The sequence below is a fragment of the Mytilus californianus genome, unplaced genomic scaffold, assembly GCF_021869535.1.
Source record: "Mytilus californianus isolate M0D057914Y unplaced genomic scaffold, xbMytCali1.0.p SCAF_13, whole genome shotgun sequence".
Lineage (NCBI taxonomy): Eukaryota > Metazoa > Mollusca > Bivalvia > Mytilida > Mytilidae > Mytilus > Mytilus californianus.
In genome coordinates this window covers 19277229-19284913 of record NW_026262615.1, presented here as the reverse complement: position 1 = coordinate 19284913, position 7685 = coordinate 19277229, and positions in this window count along the sequence as shown.

Here is a 7685-nt window from a genome sequence, read left to right as displayed (position 1 = left end):
TAAGTTTAGACGGTACATCTGCTAACCAGCCAAAGTGAAAAGCACAAAATAAACTACATAATCCCTAACGTTAGACGCCATCTTTTAAAAATCTAAATCATTATTGTTCTAGCAAACTCATTAAATTTACACCTAAGTTTATTATTCACATTTAGAATGCTTTCATTTTCAACTGAATTATATAAGACATACATATATGACTTAAGTTGAAATGGCCACTTAAATACCAAAACTTGAAGAAAAAAAACTTTGGCATAACAAAATGTAAATTCAACATGTGTCACAATTTAATTCATATGAACTGATCCAGTTATCGTCAGAACCTGAAAGGAAAGTTCTTAGTCGACATTTTATAATAAGACCAGATTTACATTAATTTTGTAACTAATTAGTTGTGGCGGAAGTTTTCTGTGTAGATTTAAGCAAACTGGTCGAAGAAATACACTTTAGATATTTAAGAATAATTACACAGTCTCGTCTTTGAAGACGGACTTATTGTCAGGTTAAAATAACGCCGAATATTGTATTTTGATTCTGCAATTAAATCTACGGGGGAAATGCTATAAAACTATCAAGGAAAAAATGTTGCGTTAATCTTTAATGTTCCTATAAATATTAATCAGGAAAATACATCGCTATAAGCTATCAATTACAGTAGTGGGGTTGCAAGTAACTATGCTCCAGTATAATAAATTAAGCTTGTAATTGAAAAATCTTTTGAAATATTTTAAAGCACGACCTACTTCTGTGTAATTAATAAAACCTAAAACGCTCTAATGGAAATTGAACCTTAATGTAATAATATTTTATTGCTTAAACTTGAAATTTAATCGATTATTTTTCTTAGAATAATGCAGAAGAATCCCGCCATTGATTTAATATCGCAAGCATGTAATCCATTTTGTAAAATGTAATTGTTCCCCGCCAAAATTGATGGATATAGCAAGTTAATTACTAAGAGTGATGTAATAATTCTTTGATATTACAATGAGTAGGAGTTTTACATTGAAAAAAATATTAAAAACCGGAAAAATATGGTTTTCACTTGCAAGTTTAAAATGCACATGTACATTTAATTGGGTCAACTAACCTGTAAAAATAGAAAATACAAAGTGCACTATATCAAAATAAAAAAGTAGGACTTATTGGGGAAAATCCTAAAACATAAGTATATTAAAAGTTCGGCCACTGAATTGAGAACGACTGGTGTATTCCGATTACATGCAGAATTGCACCTGTTATCCGTAAAAAAATATCGAATATACTATCCTCCTGAACATATGCATGAAATATTTGCCACTGGACGTTGCACAACCAACAATCAATCAATCGAATATACTAAAATCCATGTCAATGTCAAAACATACTAAAACATGAAACAAACGGATAACTGTTTTATATGTCCTCAATTGGTTCAGGCACAGTGACTGTTTATCTGTGTTCGCGTATGACGGCTTGCAATTTTCCATAACTAAAATGAAAGATGATATATTAACGTCATGCTCGTCTGTATATAATAAATATATTTAATGTTAAACATGCATTAACATCGAATCTTTATCTCTGTTCACACGATCAACAACTAAAACCAGGCTAATATATATAAGACCGGGCTAAATTTTATCTGTTCAATTTGTACAGCCGTTTCGTGACTACATCGGTCCTATTTATTAAATAAATTCATGTTTTGTTGTTATAATTTAAATGACAAAGTCTGTATTATGCTGTAAACACGCGAGAAAAATAAATAAGTACGTGATTTGGATTACAAACATGGATATACATGACGCTACTTACTCGTGATTTGTTTGACCGTAAAGGAATATGTGTCACATAAGACCATAATCACGGGTAGTAACCTCGTCATATCGAGAAGCGTTTAGTACAGTGATTTTGTCATAGTTTGGTTAAGATGAACATGGTTGTGTTAAGTTACTTCCCCTAACGATTGCCTCAGTTCTATTCAAACGAGCAAATAAAAAGCAAATAAGATGTTTTAATTTGCATTGTTAGTCAAACGATCTACATTGGAATTGTTGTTTTCAAGAAACTAACGCAGAATAAGCAAACTATCGAAATTGCTATGGTTTGGTTAAGTTATGACATGGTTCGGTTAAGTGTCTAGAAATTCGTCATGGTTTTGATCAAGTTTGTCATGGTTTAGATCCAAATTAATATATATGTGTTTCAGCTCAATTTTGATAGTTTGTTTAAAAACGCTTGTAATTAAACGAAGTTACACAATTTACCAACTGACTAAGAAGAAAAAAAGCCTTTTAAACCAAAATTAGATGCTGTTAAGCGTACATTAAACAATTTAACTGCCCGTGACTTGTCTTTGTATGCAAATCGTACTACTACGAGTGTCGTGTAAAAGAATTAGGAATAAATGAGCACTCATGTAATCCCACATACAAAAACATTTTTTGACAAGGATGAGATTTTGGTGGTTCATAAGTCCTTAATAGCTTCAATGAACATTGCTTTGAGCAGCAAATCGGAGGACTTACCTTGTTTGTATTGGATACCTAAGCTTCACAAAATTCCATACAAACAGCCGTACATTGCCAGCTCATCTGCATGTTCGACGAACAAATTGTCCATTAGATTGACAAAGATTCTTTCCGCAATGAAAGAAATACCGTGAAACTGTTTACTCGCGTAGTGGTATTAACCATATATGGATTTTAAAATACTCTTAAAGAACTTCTGAACAAATATAAATCTCGATCTTTCTCTGAAATTAGTTTATCAAAACGTTTAATTGTTCAACCCTGTGTACCACCGTCCCTATGTGTAATTGAAAAATCGTCTAAAAGGAATAATTTAAATCTACAATGCTTTTCAAAATAAAAATGGTAGCGCACGCTATACATTTATTACTTTTGGATACCATACGGCATATTTTGTTAATAGTGAACAAAAAAATAAAACATGCTACACAGAGGAACAAGTGACCAGTTTGCTGGAGTTTCTTATTGACAAAATATTTGTTGAATTTGGAGGTAGACTTTGTGACCAAATTGTCGGTATTTCTATGGGAGCGAACTGTGCGGCAGTGACCTCTTCTTATCTTCATATTAGTCGGAGTTCCTTCAGACATTTGTCAAAAACAAGAAGATCAAAGAAGCCAGATCATTTAATTTCACATTCATATATATTATTCTTTCCATTAACAATTCAGACTTTTCTGATTGAACTCCATTAATATATCCCCCAGAACTAGAAATTAAAGGAACAACAGACACGGCTTCCTCTGCCTCATTTTTAGACTTATACCTCGAATTTGACATGAGCGGTCATCTTAGTACCAGAATCTATGACAAACGAGACGATTTTAATTTTAAAATTATCAGTTTCTCCAACCTTAGTAGCAATATACCAACTTCTCCTGCATATGGGATATATATTTCCCAACTCATTAGATATTCAAGAGCTTGCAGATGCTACTCAGACTTTGAAAACCGTCACCAGTGTCTGAGCAGAATGTTGACGAACCAGTGGTATGTCAAAGAACGTCTCGTCCTTTTTCCAAAAAAATTCATCGGAAGACCTTGTGGGTAAATATTTCTTTTCAACTTCACAAATGATAAATGATGGTCTTTAAGTATAGATTCTAAGTACTGACGTTGTTTGTCACCTTAATGACTTGTTATGGTACTCTTGTCTTTGTAAATTATTACTTTAACTGTTTAGTCTATTTTTGGCTCAATCCATTTGACGTGCCTCGGTACTTATACATCCCGTCATTGTGTTATTTTGCTATGGTAATTTTTTGTATTCTTATCTTTCGTTTTTGCTTATGTGTTTTGTCTATATGCCCTTTTGTTTTTCTTTGTTGAAACATTTGTTTTGTTTTTATAGTGACTAAGATTATAACACAATGTTGCCTGCTGTACCCTTATTTTTTGACATTTTTACCTATTATGTCTGTTTGATTTGTTCACACATCGTCGTCAATATAATGGAATTTTATGCGACTGTCATACATGTGAGAGGTTAAGCTGGCTATAAAACCAGGTTTAATCCACCATTTTCTACAGAAAAAAAATGTCTGTACCAAGTCAGGAATATGACAGTTGTTATCCATTCGTTTGATGTGTTTCAGTTTTTGATTTTGCCATTTGATTAGGGACTTTCCGTTTAGAATTTTCCTCGAAGTCCCGTATTTTTGTTATTTTGCTTTTATAATTTAAATAGTCACTGCTCTTTTAAACTATCTTTTGAGATAATAATTACAAAAACAGAAAGCGCTGCTTCTGTTTCACATAGATTATTTGGTGTTATACGCCCATGCTATAGTATCCCAACTACAAAACTAACCAAACGATATCAAGAGGACACAATAAGTCTTCAACCATCCACGAAACAAAATGTTAACGCGTGTCATGGACAACAGTTAAAACTTATTTGTTTTATAAACTATTAGTAAAATTAAAAAAAAAAAAAAATACACACAATTTCAGAATTTAAATATATGAAAAATCACAAATCCGAATTAGAATGAAGCCGATTTAATGTCCATATTTATCAATTATTATTACGAACGAATAAAAATGATTAGTTTTTGTAATATTGTATAATACATTGGTTTTCTCTTTTAAATTTGTTTTACATATAATTTTGTCGGAGCCTTTTATAGCTTGCTAAAAAGTATGGATGTTGTTCATTGTTGAAGGCCATACGACGACATATAGTTGCTTACATCTACGTCATTTTGGTCTCGGGTGGATAGTTATATCATTGACAATCAGACCTCATGTACTTAATATATAAAATACTACATTGAATGTGCGTATATATGTCCTTTTGTATTCCAAATAAAACGATTTAAAAAAGAGTATTTCAATATATATAATGTCTGTTTATTTTGATCGTTACTCTTCCTTCATTCACGAATAGAATCACATAACTGAACCATGTTCATCATGAAATAAACCATGACACGAATGAACCAAACCATGACACCGAATATTCTGTAATCTCAAATTGTGTGCACTAGGGGCTGTTTTTCGGGAAAATTGACGGCAGTTTTATATCATAACAAAATATGTGATGTAGCCAGTAAGCAAACCACTTTTCTTTATGCATTACAAACGAATCACAACTTTTAAATTTTGACATACGCACGCATTATACTGTGTCAAATTAATAACTATATGATTCAAATTTTGATGTACTAACATATTAGCTATAAACAAAGATACTTACGAGCTTGTATTTGTTGTCATTAGTTCCTTTAACAAACTATTCGAATGTTTATATTTTGACACTGTTTGTCATCAAAAACACTTAACACAACCATGTTCATCTTAACCAAACTATGACAAAATCACTGTACTAAACGCTTCTCGATATGACGAGGTTACTACCCGTGATAATGTTCCGCTTTTATTAGGTGCAATCAATAGAAAATTTACACCGGGAGATTATCCACTAAAAAGTACCCTTACTAATGTGTCTATGATCATTTACATTTCTTCCCCCTATCGATTAATCGTAAATGTTTATTTCTACATCACGATTCAATATCGATCATTAAACGATATCAAAAAAAAAAATAATTATATAATGGTAATATAATGACTAGGTTCTTCCGTGTTTTTTGTTTTTCATCTTGTAAGGAGTCATGTTTTTTCTCGGAACTCACGTGGTTTTTTTAACGTACACATGTAGGTCATGAACAAAATATTCTTTTATAACGACATACAGTAACAGTAACAAGAATGATAAGAAAACTAGTTTTCTGTCCCTTCTGAAACTAATGATATTTGGTAAGGAGATTTAGAATCCAACAATAGGTTTATTTAGATATAACCCATGATACCCCCCCCCCGCAACCCCAACCCCACCCCACCCCACCCCTAGATGACTGATCAGTGAATAAAGGAGATTAAAATATACATGAAAAAACCCGAAAAAAAAGAAGAACGATTAAAGAATAAAAGATCGACTGTTTTGGTAAATATATTATCAAGCAGAATGATAAATGATTATTGCTTCTAAAGGTACTGTAGTTTGAACAAAACTAGATTCTTTGGATAGTTGGAGAATAGAAATGACTTCTTAAACCTTCGTCAATTGGTAATGCCCGATAGAAAAGGGCGTACATTGGCTATATGCGGGAATGTGCCAAAACAGAATAACACCCGTCCCTTTAAGGACGTTTTCCAAGTTACCTGTCACATTAGAATGTTCTCAGAACGTCACGCTCTTTATAGAAATAAAAATGATGTGGTATGATTGCCAATGACACAACTCTCCACCATATAAAAATAAGAAGATGTGGTATGACTGTCAATGTGACAACTCTCAACCATATAAAAATAAGATGTGGCATGATTGCTAATGAGACAACTCTCACCAGTGACCAAACGACGTAGAAGTAAGCAACAATAGGACGTCACCGTAGCACACTGAGATACGTTTGACTTCAACGGAATATCTATTTCACAAATGATCAGAATCAAGGTTCATTTGTCGTAGCTAAGATCATGTTCTTCTTTCTAAATCCCCACAAAAAATGTTACAACGTAAAGAATGTGAACGTAACCAGGTTTGATGCGGTGCGAAATTTCCAACTAGAATACATATATTCACGATGTTCGGTATGGCTTTGCTACCTATGATTCGGTTTTCTGCCAATGTCTACATACCAGCAACTATTTGGACATGACTTATAGTCTGCTCGTGAAATGATCAGAGACAAGTTTTATTATGGTTAACTCACTGTCAAACCAGTTGCTAACTCATTTCTACATTTATTCCGTCATTAAGGATGATTTGACCGGGAGATTGAGTGCATGATTTTGACTGTTTCTGGAATAAACCGGTGCATTGGAGGAGAAAGTAGTGTTGTCTTGCCACATATCACCTGCCGTTCTTACCCTATAATAAATCCATAATACACACAGAGTAACACCAAAAAGCGTCGGTAAATTATGCCCCAATCAAACAGGGCCTGGTGGAGTATGTCTACAACCCGCATAGGACAATGGACCCCATATCAGCAATAATGTCTTCATAACTGCATGTACCATACGAAACGAGAATAAGCAAATTTGTTATAAATGCCGATGAGGCAACTATCCAGCATAGTCCAAAATTATACACATACCATAATAACCATGTGTCAATATCCCAATTTCATATTTTCTACTCGTTATAATCTGAGAGTTTATCCCTGGATGACACAGAACCTTATTTATTATAATGGTTCATCTTGGACATTCCGGCCTATTTCCCTTTAATATCATAAAATTAAACAATTATTATTAAAAATTAGTAAGCTTTTATATATGGTTACCGTGCAAGGTCAGTTTGCTGGTGTTTTTCTTTTGCAACCATCTGGAGTTTTTTTTTATAACAATACAAATAACGGGTTTATAGAGGAACGTATTATAATTATGGTTTTCGGGGGGAAGAGGGGTGGTCAAAAGTAAAACAACTATAAGCATAAAAAGGGCCCATCGAACATTACAACTCCATTCAAATGCACCATACAAACGTGTGACAGTTAAGTTAAACTCTGACCCGTAAATGAAGTGTATGTTATGTCGTATCTTGAGAAACCTATATTAACAGATATTTAGGAAAAAAATTTTAAGTATTGCGCAAAAACCTATACAATTTTCTTCAGTTTGGTAAAATAAAGTACTATCTTACAGTATTCTTAATTACAATAA